Source organism: Rattus norvegicus, chromosome 2 (genome assembly GCF_021556685.1).
Source record: "Rattus norvegicus strain SHRSP/BbbUtx chromosome 2, alternate assembly SHRSP_T2T, whole genome shotgun sequence".
Taxonomy (NCBI): domain Eukaryota; kingdom Metazoa; phylum Chordata; class Mammalia; order Rodentia; family Muridae; genus Rattus; species Rattus norvegicus.
The window spans coordinates 248481826-248495532 of NC_141535.1; the positions used below are offsets into that span (position 1 = coordinate 248481826).

General features: G+C 43.9%; 1 protein-coding gene and 1 non-coding gene across 2 annotated transcripts in view; both read left to right on the top strand.

Annotated features, from left to right (window-relative positions):
* Positions 1-13707, top strand: part of Negr1 (neuronal growth regulator 1) — a 736493-nt gene that overhangs the window by 630946 nt on the left and 91840 nt on the right.
* Positions 1378-1505, top strand: LOC120101315 (small nucleolar RNA SNORA17). Its single transcript, XR_015679425.1, has one exon. It is a non-coding gene; the product is annotated as a small nucleolar RNA SNORA17 (small nucleolar RNA).

The window sequence follows — 13707 nt, forward strand, 5'->3', positions numbered from 1 at the left end:
CTGTCTTTGGACAATATGCTTGTCTGTGCAGAGAGACAGCAGAAAGCAAACCTGTCCTAGCTCAGTGTTTTTCAAGCCTACCGAAAAGACAGGCTTCAGCTCTGGTCAGAGCTCTGGAGGGAATGCGGGGCTGAAAGGCAGGAAGCGACAGACATGCTGAGAGATCAGTGAGGTGCCAGGGTGATGAGTCTTGTGAGTAATGCCCATTACAAGCAGAAGGTATTTCAGAGGCCTCTCTGACTCTACCATTTCCTCTGAGGAATGGTCATAGTGAGGCTCAGGTAGATGAAACACTACCTCCCCTTTCCCAGGCCAGTGGAAATGGAGAGGAGAAAGACACATAGGCAGGGTACAGCTCAACACATTATCCTAACTGTGAACAGTCAGACTAAGCCAAGTCCGCCAGGTAAACATGAGAGGCAGTGCGTTCACTGCCTTTTTTCCTTGGATCACTTGATCCTTCAAAGAATGGTGGCTGAAGATCCAGGACGCCGCTGAGCGGCTAACTCTGCAGAGCATCTAACTGTGGGTTAGCATTTTCTCTTTCTCTTACAATGTACCAGCACACAGTACAAGCACCTCTCCACCAGTGTGGAAGATGAGCCTGTCCCAGTGTACCTGGAATCATACGTGTGTGTTGTGTGATGCGGGAATCACTTTTTCTGTGATTTCTTTCTCACAAAACATAAACCTCACAAAGTCAGGAGCTTAGCATTCTTCACAATCTCATTTTCAGGAACTAAAATACTCCTGAGACAACAGTCACAGCTGATGACTACTTACCTGATGAATGGGGACACGTGTGTGCCAACATGAACACCTCTGTGGGCTTATCTCAAGCGTCTTTGAGAAGTAAAGACCTTAGTAAATCTTTTTTTAATGTGCAAATTCTAACAGTGACATCTAACCAAGATAATTGCTGCTCTGACCATACGATAATTTCTCCATCCTCCTTCAGCTAATTATAAAATGATTTGTTACAACAGAGAAAAGGCAGATAATTCGGGGGAGGCACAAAGATTGAACATAAACATGTCCTAATTGCAAAGCTTCTGTGCAGACACAAAGGAAACACGTATGATCTTAGATAAGCTGGACCCCAGAGAACCGAGCTCTGTCAAACACAGTGCATCTACATTTTCCTTGGTCTGGATCCTTTCAGAAGAAGTCGTTAATTCCGAGGCCTTTAATCATTCCAGAAACAATTTACTGGAGCAAAATATCAGTTATGATTGATTCTCACCCAAAGTACATATTTCAGAGAAGCAAGCTTTTCTTATGCACACAAAATTAAACTCCTGGGACATGAGGGAAAGTGGATAAATTGGAGGAAGTGTTTAGAATACTGTGAGATCTTAGATTTTATAAGAAGTCCAACCTGCCCCAGAGGTGTCGGAGGTATGGCTGTGCATCCTGTCTGTCAGTAGGTGGCAGAGAAAAGAGAGGCTATGTCAATGCTCAGTATTCTGACCTATGGACATCTGAATGATTAGTAGCTTAATATTCCCTGAAAAAAAGTGAACCTAAGGCAACTACCAGTCTAGAGCCAGGAGGCCCAGACAGGGAGACATCCTTAGATAACCACCAGTCCAGCACAGGCTCTGGTCAGGGAAGGTTCTCATGCTCCAGATGACCCCTGCCCAGGGCCATAATGCACAAACTGGGTGCAGCACTCCTGAGACCACTCTGTAGATGACCGCAGACACTCAGAGACCCAAGGAGCCACTAAGAGTGACAAGTTAGTAGTGGAGAAATGGATGAGAAAAAAAGGATGTGGCACAACAAAGAGAGACAGAACTGATTCAGGGGTATTGAGGAACATCCTAGGATCACGGTGAGGTCTTGGCCCATGCTTCCACCAAGAGCCATGTCTGGGTCCTTGGCCCTGCAGCAGCAGGGTTCTGTTACCACCAAAGTCCGGGCAAACATTCCTGGTCTGGCCTGCTACCCAGGGAAATGTTGGTGTCTGAGGGCTATGCAGAACTGACCCTACTCCTCACCTGAGCATTGTGGGATAGCTGACCCTAGAGTTGTAAGAGCAGGAGAGCTGACCCCACCCCTAGCCGGCTGCAGTATTCAGGAAGAGTGCTCCCCTACCCTACCCTGAACAATGTAGGAGTTGTGGGGGAGGGGGCCCAAGAATTCTAGCATGGGTAATCTGACCCTAGCACTTGTCACTTGTGGTGGCATGGAATTACCTTTCTCCCCTGTGGCAGTGGGATACCTGTCCCTGGGGTCATGAGAGCAGGAGAATTGGCCCTGTCATCCATCAGCTGCAGCAGTGGGGAGAACAGAGCCTGCACCTTACCTGGTCAGCACAGTAGAGCTGACCCAGTTTGTGGGGGTTACGGTGAGCCAGCCCCAAGGACATGAATATGAGAGTCTGGCCCTGCCTCTTATCTGCTGTATGGTGGTGGCATGGACAAAGGCGAGATATCCTTCCTGCTCTTTTGCCCTCACATTCATACTGGGCAGGAGAGCTGTCCTTGCCCCTCACCTGCTGCAACATGCAGGAATGCAGGCTCTGCACCTCACCTAGACAGCACAGTTGATCTGACCCTGATGGCAGGGGTTCAGCTGTGCTAACCCCAGGGGCATGAATGTGGGTGAGCTGGTCCTGTAGCAGCATGGGTGAGGGAGGGATGCCATCCCCACCCGGCCTCTTACCCCCTATGAGGGGAGAGTGACCCTGGATGTGGGAGCTGCAGGTGAGCCAGATCTGAGGCCCCGCCTCTTATCTGCTAGATGGTGTTAGGGAGAGACACCATTTTCCTCTCACTCACCATTTGTTGCAGACAGGAAAGCTGCCCCCAGGATTATGAAACTGGGAGAACTGGCCATGTCCCACACTGGCTGCAACTCAGGAGAGAAGGCTCTGTACTTCACTTGGGCAGCAGGGTAGAACTGGTTGTGGAGGTAGCAGGTGAGATGGCCCCTGGGCTCTGAGAACATGAGAGCCAGTGGACTGACCATCTCTGACACCTCTCAGGCCCACATCCATGGCTTTGAATTGGCCCACATGAACATCTACCCCTTCGATGAATTGCTGGAGTGCATGAAGGAGCCAGTCTTACAGATCCAAAACTCCAGGATCTCCATGACACAGGGCAACAACAAGATATCCAAGAAGAGTCTTAGTGAGGTTCCAGTATTGATAAGAGTAGCAGAAGCCAGAGTCCTCGTACCAGCCCAAGGAGTCATTACAATGAACATTTGCAAGCAAAGAAGTGTGGGCAAAAGAGAATACTATGGGTCATACTGCAACACATGAGATAATTTTTCCTCTGTTACAAAGTAGAGGTTGGGTATAAGTGGAGACGGGGAGATGAGTGGAATTGGTGTGCATGTTGAGAAAAAGAAGTCAAAGAAGTTTCTGTGTGTGCATGTGAGTATGCATGTGCATATGGGTGTGTGTGTGTGTGTGCGCGTGCATGAGTGCACAAGAGTACATGTGTGCAAAGTGACTTATGTGTATAAATGCACAGGCATGAGTGTTTATGTGCATGTGGCAGCCAGGGACTAAACTCTGTGTCATTCCTCAGAACTGTCCACCTTGATTTTTTTTTCCTTTGTGTGTGTGTGTGTGTGAGAGAGAGAGAGAGAGAGAGAGAGAGAGAGAGAGAGAGAGAGAGAGAGAGAGAGGGAGGGAGAGAGAGAGAGAGAAAGAAAGAGAGAGAGAGATTATAATTTAAATTTAATTATATTTCCCTTTTCCTTTCCTCCCACCAAGTCTTCCCATGTACTCACGGAGACCAAATTTATGGTATCTTTCCTTTTCACTAATTGTTGGCCCATGCATAGAAGTATAAATGCATATATGCATGTGTTCTTAAATATAACACATTCAATCTGTAACACAAGGCTGATGTCATACAGGACAAGCAATTAATGTTCTCTTCCCAGGGAAAGACCACCTCTCCCACTCCCAGCCTCTCTTGGTTGCCTAGCTCTTTATGTAAGGTTGAAGCCATAGGCTTTCCCTCTGCCCACTCTGCCGTGTCCATTGTTGTTGTCCTCGTTTAGCTCATGTTTGGATGGACATGTTGGTGCAACTTTATGTATATAGTTTCTGACGTTAGTAAGAAACAAATTTCACAGCAAACTCCCTGATCCTCTCCTTAAGAGGCTTTTACAATCTTTCTGGAACCTCTTCCACAATGTCCCCTGAGCCTTACGTATTGGGTATGTGTATCCACTGGGACTGAGATCCAGAACTCTGAATGTTGGCTGATTGTGGTTTTCTGTAGTGGTCACCATCTGTTGCAAAGAGAAGTTTCCTTGTTGAGGGATGAGGACTATACTTATCTGTAGGTATAAGGGCAAATGTTTATAGACTCTTGTTAGGGATTGTGCTGGCTGAGTGGTTGTAGATACCCCTTCAATAACCATACCTTCATTCGCATTGAGTAGGTGACTAGGTATTTAGTACTAGACATGTTTTGTCCGTTATCGAGTGAGCCTTAAGTCCATAGAGATCAGTTGGTTACCTGGAGCTTTCTAGTACTATGAAAGCTAGATCTGACGAAAAGGGTATTCAGGTTAGATCCAGCCCAGGGGTTTCTATTTCTGAAGTCATGGTGTCTTTAGCAATAGCACCTTACCTTCTGCCTCTGAGGGTACCAGAGGTGGCAACAATAGACAGTGTGCTTTGAGGGCTCTGGGCAACAACTCAAAAGAGGGCTTTGTGTTTCTGCTGTTGGGATTTTGCTGGGTAGTTTGGGCTCCTGGAGGGAGCTCTGTCATCCCAGATGAAAAGGATTCCATTAAAATTCTTCTAAGTGTGTATTTTTATACTTGATTTGTGTATATTATAGGGGTGGGGGTTTTGTTGTTGTTTTATTCTCATTAATAGTTGGCGCCATTAACTTGTGACTTTTTCAGATGTTCTTATGTTATTTTATCCACCATTCTTCTGCATTTGCTTCTCCCCCTTTCCTAAAGAGTGCCCCTTCTCACACTCCTCCTGACAGATCACTTGTATCCTAGCATTTTCCCTTTACCCTCCCTCCATCCTCTTCTCTATCAACCTGGAATGTTGACACAGGTCTCTCTCAGGTCTGGAACTCACTGATAGATTGACTCAGTGTCCCTAGCACTGGAGTTGCAAGTATACACCACCATACCTACTGTGTATGTAGATTTCGGGCTCAAACTCAAGGTCCAATTCTTGAAAGACAAACACTGTGTCTAACTGAACTGTTATCCAGAATCCTTAAAAGCAGGCTCTTTTTCACTATGAATACTGAAAATCTCCCTTTTCCTAGTGGCTATACCTAAAGAGGATACAACTAACTGTCGAAACCAACTTTATCTGCAGTTTCTGCACAGACTGGAGGCTCATCCAGCTTCCTGTGACCACCAGTTCTGCTACTTGGCTGTCTCATCACTAAATGTTTCAACCAAATATCACTTAAGTAAATGATATTTCCTAATGTTTGGTTTTCCTGAACCATTTAATAGTGTGTGTTTTGCCAATTAACATCAGCTTTGATTCAAATGTGTCTAGAGGCTGTAAGTGGTAGAAAATAAAATCTATGCTAGGAGGGAGGCTGCACACTTGGTCTTTGGAGTGAGCACTGTCCAAGTACCCTGTATTCAGTAACTGATGTGTCCTCCTGGGCTGAGTACCTGCATCTGTCTATGGAAGGAGCAGCTCTTGGGGTATCTTGTGTGTGTGTGTGTGTGTGTGTGTGTGTGTGTGTGTGTGTGTGCCTTACATGCTTACTTGCTTAGCATACTTGGCCAAGTCACTCGTGCTTTGAACCCTGTTTTGTCACCTACATATAAAATAAAAATCTATACTCTCTGCTTACTTTATGCCACAGAGGTGACACTGAGTAGATTAAACACCTCTGAACTTCAGTTTACCCAGCTGCAAAACAGGAAAAAATAGCGTCTTACCTTATAAGGTAATTGTAAAAACAAAATAATCTCTCTAAAGATCTGAGCATAGTCCCTGGCACATGATAGACGTTTTATAGATAGTCAATGTGATGGATTACATGTGTACTGTGTACCAAAGATTACAGTCATCAATGTCTTATACCTGGCGACAGCCCAGAATGGAAAATTTGGAAGGATGTGAGTGGGGAGAAGTCTGAATAGATACGACTGACATGGTATCAAGAAGAGTTTTTAATTCCACTGAAATTCAGTTTGTTCCATAACAGCACACAGCAAGGTACAGTGGGGAGAACACTCTGGGGCTTCCCACACAAGGAGTAGAACACCAAGTAGCTGTCAGATTTCTCACTTCCGAGTCAGAATGCTTCAGCACCTACACTGTGGTCAGAGTTCTGTGTATCAGGTCAGGGCTTCTGTGTGAGCCTATAACTGTCATCTAGCTCCACCTGCAGCATTCGTTCATTAGTGCACTCCACCAAGACTACTGCTTATTAGATGTCAGGGACAGAATTCCAGGAAAGGATGCAGTGCTGCAGGAAGGAGGAACAAGACCCCTACTGCCTTTGCAGGGTCTCAGCTGTGCTCCATGACTGGCAGGCCTGTCTGCAGAAGGTTTTTTCCTTTCCTTTTTTTTTTTTTTGCTCGCTTCCACAGTTATTGTCAAATAAGTTTCAAGAAAAAGAAATTCTCTCCAGATTTGCTCTAGATTAGAAGGAATTATATTCCCTCGCAACCCAATTTTCTGTGCTCATTACAGAGTCAATATCCCTTTTAAATCTCAGGGGAGCCTCCTTCTTTGTGTGAGCGTGTGTGTGTGTGTGTGTGTGTGTGTGTGTGTGTGTGTGTGTGTGTGAAGCTCTCGTGAAACTCTGGTATGTGAGTGCAGCCATGAGCAAGATGGTGACACAAAGCCTTTGTTACTTTGCAGAATACTTGGAATAGCAATAGAACCACCCATCAGGGTACTCGTCATCTCTCATTAATAGAAGTTGTTTTCTTGAGAAAGAGAAATTTTAAGGGGGAATTTGCGTGGTAGCCATTTGTAACAACATAAAGTTTTAACACCGCTGCAATGATCTTTGAACTCATGAGTCCCTTCCCAGAGGCAAGGCTGCAGTTCCAGCAGCACCTCTGCTTCTCTGTTAAGCCTGCCGACACTCTCATTATAAGCCTATATGGAAAGGGAAGCCACGCGGCTCACGTCGGGTCCCTATGGTTGTTCTGTGTTCTGTGTCAGCTTAGAGCCTGTCTTCTGTGCCCCTATCCATGCTAACCTTGGTCCTGGCAGAGCTGCATGCGCTTCATCCTACTGCCTCAGCACCACAGCGAACGGCAATCAGATCTTTCAGTGAAACCATGGCAACCAAAAGGATTAATTTCTGCCTTGTCTCTGCAGCTCAGTCTTGTTATCTCTCCACACTCCAAAAGATACACGCACACAGACACACAGACACACAGACACACACACACACACACACACACACACACACTCACACTCACACACAATACTGCACCACAGCACAAAATAACATCCTAGAATCCAAATAGGACCTAATATATATATATATATATATATATATATATATATATATATATATATATATATATATACACACATACATGAAGGAGCCTGGCATCAGAGGATCTAGTACTGGACCGTGCATGTAGTGAACAATAATTAGCGTCGTCTACAGAAAGATTCACTGCCAGTGGCTTCATCTTATGGCTCATTGTTTCTCGGTGCTTTCTTAAATAAGATGTCTTCTTGTCCTGGACAAAACTACATTTAATAAGGAAAACTATTCTCTTTCTTTACATTACCTTGTTTTCTGCGTAACTGTACAAAATGCCTGCCTGGGTGAACTTCTCTTTACCCTGTGTTACGTATGATCAAAACTGCCCCTCTGCCACAGCCGATTCCCCAGTCCCACAGTGGCATCGGTGACACATGGTGCCCTTATCCTTCCCGGGTGCACTCTCATGCTGCAGGTAATGAGTGAGAAGCAGACTCTTGGGGCCTCTGTGGCTCATCAGGAGAGTGCACTCCATACCTTGAGAAAGATATTTCTCTGCTCACAAGTTGATGACTAAGGTACAAAACAGTGGCTCCCATCTGATCCCTATAAAAACAGCGACATTCTTAAAAGCTAAGCACTCTCTGTAAAAACCACCATTAGCTGAGTGGAGGTTTGTACATGCAAAGGCCTTGCTCAGCTGTGTGCTTCTGTTTGATAGCACTCTCTATGCTAGCTGAACGTTCTTTCTCTGATACTGAGTACTATACTAAATCCAGAAACTGTACACTGTAACTGCTTTTGGATTAGAAACTGAGGGAGAGAGAGAGAGAGAGAGAGAGAGAGAGAGAGAGAGAGAGAGAGAGAGAGAGAGAATATATCATGGCAAATCCTTCTCTTAGTAGAAAACTCTATTACAGAAGCAGCAGGAGTTGAACCTGCCTGTTTTGCAAGGGTTGATTCTGCCTGTTTTACAGACTGGTGAATGGAAGTCATTGGTACAAAGGCCCTAGTGGTGGTCTAGCTCTTGCTTCGAATGCTCTCCTGCAGCAATTGCAGCAGTTGCAGTAATTACAGATGCAGCAGAGTGTTAGCAAAAGCAAAGCCAAGACACAGCATCTCCTGTCTCTATCTCATTAGCTCCTGACCAAAACCTGACTTTTAACCTCCTTAAGGTTCTTTTCCTCACCTGGAATGGCATCTGCCCCACAGATGTTGGGGGAGGGGAATGTGATAATAGATGTTGTATGCTAAGAATTTATACCTTTTCCACTTTTAATTAATATCATAGTAATGCTTTGCTATAACAGACACAGAATAAATAACTGCTGATCTATTGAGTCAATGACCCATAAGCAAATCTAGAATAGATTAAATTGAGATAGTCAACTCGACTATTGCTCAACAAGATTCTCTAAACTATTGATTGTTTGTTTGTTTGTTTTTAAAAATAGTGGCTGTTTGTATTGTGTTTATTGATAAAAGGAAGAACGTGGTCCCCAGTGAAGGAGTCAGAAAAAAGGTCTGTGGTAGCTAAGGGGGTTTGCAACCCCATAGGAAGAACAACATCAATCAACCAGGCAGCCCAGGGCTCCCAGGGACTAAACCACCAACCAAAGAGTACACATGGAGTGACCCATGGCTCCAGCTATATACGTAGCAGAGGATGGCCTTGTCAGGCATCAATGAGAGAAGAGGCCCTTGGTCCTGTGAAGGCTCAATGCCCCAGTGCAGGGGAATGCCAGGATGGGGAGGTGGGAGAGAGTGGGTGGGTGGATGGGTATGAGGGGTAGCACCCTCATGAAGGCAGGGAGTTGGGAGATGGAATGGGGGTTTCCAGAGGGGAAACTGGGAAAGGGGATAAAGAAAATATCCACCCACACCCGCGGATCCCGGCCCGCAGCAGCTCTCTGCTCCCAGACCCGGTGAGAGAGAGACCCAACCGCCTGGTCAGGTGGGCACTCCTGAGGCTGCAGAGCGGAAGAGACCACCAACACTGCTCACCCCTGCCCACATCCCTGGCCCAAGAGGAAACTGTATAAGGCCTCTGGGCTCCCGTGGGGGAGGGCCCAGGAGCGGCAGGACTTCTGCGCCTGAGACACCGCCGGAACCTGAAAGAAACAGACCGGATAAACAGTTCTCTGCACCCAAATCCCGTGGGAGGGAGAGCTAAACCTTCAGAGAGGCAGACAAGCCTGGGAAACCAGAAGAGACTGCTCCCTGCACACACATCTCGGACGCCAGAGGAAAAAGCCAAAGACCATCTGGAACCCTGGTGCACTGAAGCTCCCGGAAGGGGCGGCACAGGTCTTCCTGGTTGCTGCCGCTGCAGAGAGCCCCTGGGCAGCACCCCACGAGCGAACCTGAGCCTCGGGACCACAGGTAAGACCAAATTTTCTGCTGCAAGAAAGCTGCCTGGTGAACTCAAGACACAGGCCCACAGGAACAGCTGAAGACCTGTAGAGAGGAAAAACTACACGCCGGAAAGCAGAACACACTGTCCCCATAACTGACTGAAAGAGAGGAAAACAGGTCTACAGCACTCCTGACACACAGGCTTATAGGTCAGTCTAGCCACTGTCAGAAATAGCAGAACAAAGTAACACTAGAGATAATCTGATGGCGAGAGGCAAGCGCAGGAACCCAAGCAACAGAAACCAAGACTGCATGCCATCATCGGAGCCCAATTCTCCCACCAAAACAAACATGGAATATCCAAACACACCAGAAAAGCAAGATCTAGTTTCAAAATCATATTTGATCATGAGGCTGGAGGACTTCAAGAAAGACATGAACACATTTAGGGAAACACAGGAAATCATTAATAAACAAGTAGAGGCCTACAGAGAGGAATGGCAAAAATCCCTGAAAGAATTCCAGGAAAACACAATCAAACAGATGAAGGAATTAAAAATGGAAATAGAAGCAATCAAGAAAGAACACATGGAAACAACCCTGGATATAGAAAACCAAAAGAAGAGACAAGGAGCTGTAGATACAAGCTTCACCAACAGAATACAAGAGATGGAAGAGAGAATCTCAGGAGCAGAAGATTCCATAGAAATCATTGACTCAACTGTCAAAGATAATGTAAAGCGGAAAAAGCTACTGGTCCAAAACATACAGGAAATCCAGGACTCAATGAGAAGATCAAACCTAAGGATAATAGGTATAGAAGAGAGTGAAGACTCCCAGCTCAAAGGACCAGTAAATATCTTCAACAAAATCATAGAAGAAAACTTCCCTAACCTAAAAAAAGAGATACCCATAGGCATACAAGAAGCCTACAGAACTCCAAATAGATTGGACCAGAAAAGAAACACCTCCTGTCACATAATTGTCAAAACACCAAACGCACAAAATAAAGAAAGAATATTAAAAGCAGTAAGGGAAAAAGGTCAAGTAACATATAAAGGGAGACCTATCAGAATCACACCAGACTTCTCGCCAGAAACTATGAAGGCCAGAAGATCCTGGACTGATGTCATACAGACCCTAAGAGAACACAAATGCCAGCCCAGGTTACTGTATCCAGCAAAACTTTCAATTAACATTGATGGAGAAACCAAGATATTCCATGACAAAACCAAATTTACACAATATCTTTCTACAAATCCAGCACTACAAAGGATAATAAATGGTAAAGCCCAACATAAGGAGGCAAGCTATACCCTAGAAGAAGCAAGAAACTAATCGTCTTGGCAACAAAACAAAGAGAATGAAAGCACACAAACATAACCTCACATCCAAATATGAATATAAAGGGAAACAATAATCACTATTCCTTAATATCTCTCAATATCAATGGCCTCAACTCCCCAATAAAAAGACATAGATTAACAAACTGGATACGCAACGAGGACCCTGCATTCTGCTGCCTACAGGAAACACACCTCAGAGACAAAGACAGACACTACCTCAGAGTGAAAGGCTGGAAAACAACTTTCCAAGCAAATGGTCAGAAGAAGCAAGCTGGAGTAGCCATTCTAATATCAAATAAAATCAATTTCCAACTAAAAGTCATCAAAAAAGATAAGGAAGGACACTTCATATTCATCAAAGGAAAAATCCACCAAGATGAACTCTCAATCCTAAATATCTATGCCCCAAATACAAGGGCACCTACATACGTAAAAGAAACCTTACTAAAGCTCAAAACACACATTGCACCTCACACAATAATAGTGGGAGATTTCAACACCCCACTCTCATCAATGGACAGATCATGGGAACAGAAATTAAACAGTGATGTCGACAGACTAAGAGAAGTCATGAGCCAAATGGACTTAACGGATATTTATAGAACATTCTATCCTAAAGCAAAAGGATATACCTTCTTCTCAGCTCCTCATGGTACTTTCTCCAAAATTGACCATATAATTGGTCAAAAAACGGGCCTCAACAGGTACAGAAAGATAGAAATAATCCCATGCGTGCTATCGGACCACCACGGCCTAAAACTGGTCTTCAATAACAATAAGGGAAGAACGCCCACATATACGTGGAAATTGAACAATGCTCTACTCAATGATAACCTGGTCAAGGAAGAAATAAAGAAAGAAATTAAAAACTTTTTAGAATTTAATGAAAATGAAGATACAACATACTCAAACTTATGGGACACAATGAAAGCTGTGCTAAGAGGAAAACTCATAGCGCTGAGTGCCTGCAGAAAGAAACAGGAAAGAGCATATGTCAGCAGCTTGACAGCACACCTAAAAGCTCTAGAACAAAAAGAAGCAAATACACCCAGGAGGAGTAGAAGGCAGGAAATAATCAAACTCAGAGCTGAAATCAACCAAGTAGAAACAAAAAGGACCATAGAAAGAATCAACAGGACCAAAAGTTGGTTCTTTGAGAAAATCAACAAGATAGATAAACCCTTAGCCAGACTAACGAGAGGACACAGAGAGTGCGTCCAAATTAACAAAATCAGAAATGAAAAGGGAGACATAACTACAGATTCAGAGGAAATTCAAAAAATCATCAGATCTTACTATAAAAACCTATATTCAACAAAATTTGAAAATCTTCAGGAAATGGACAATTTCCTAGACAGATACCAGGTATCAAAGTTAAATCAGGAACAGATAAACCAGTTAAACAACCCCATAACTCCTAAGGAAATAGAAGCAGTCATTAAAGGTCTCCCAACCAAAAAGAGCCCAGGTCCAGATGGGTTTAGTGCAGAATTCTATCAAACCTTCATAGAAGACCTCATACCAATATTATCCAAACTATTCCACAAAATTGAAACAGATGGAGCCCTACCGAATTCCTTCTACGAAGCCACAATTACTCTTATACCTAAACCACACAAAGACACAACAAAGAAAGAGAACTTCAGACCAATTTCCCTTATGAATATCGACGCAAAAATACTCAATAAAATTCTGGCAAACCGAATTCAAGAGCACATCAAAACAATCATCCACCATGATCAAGTAGGCTTCATCCCAGGCATGCAGGGATGGTTTAATATACAGAAAACCATCAACGTGATCCATTATATAAACAAACTGAAAGAACAGAACCACATGATCATTTCATTAGATGCTGAGAAAGCATTTGACAAAATTCAACACCCCTTCATGATAAAAGTCCTGGAAAGAATAGGAATTCAAGGCCCATACCTAAACATAGTAAAAGCCATATACAGCAAACCAGTTGCTAACATTAAACTAAATGGAGAGAAACTTGAAGCAATCCCACTAAAATCAGGGACTAGACAAGGCTGCCCACTCTCTCCCTACTTATTCAATATAGTTCTTGAAGTTCTAGCCAGAGCAATCAGACAACAAAAGGAGATCAAAGGGATACAGATCGGAAAAGAAGAGGTCAAAATATCACTATTTGCAGATGATATGATAGTATATTTAAGTGATCCCAAAAGTTCCACCAGAGAACTACTAAAGCTGATAAACAACTTCAGCAAAGTGGCTGGGTATAAAATTAACTCAAATAAATCAGTTGCCTTCCTCTATACAAAAGAGAAACAAGCCGAGAAAGAAATTAGGGAAACGACACCCTTCATAATAGACCCAAATAATATAAAGTACCTCGGTGTGACTTTAACCAAGCAAGTAAAAGATCTGTACAATAAGAACTTCAAGACACTGAAGAAAGAAATTGAAGAAGACCTCAGAAGATGGAAAGATCTCCCATGCTCATGGATTGGCAGGATTAATATAGTAAAAATGGCCATTTTACCAAAAGCAATCTACAGATTCAATGCAATCCCCATCAAAATACCAATCCAATTCTTCAAAGAGTTAGACAGAACAATTTG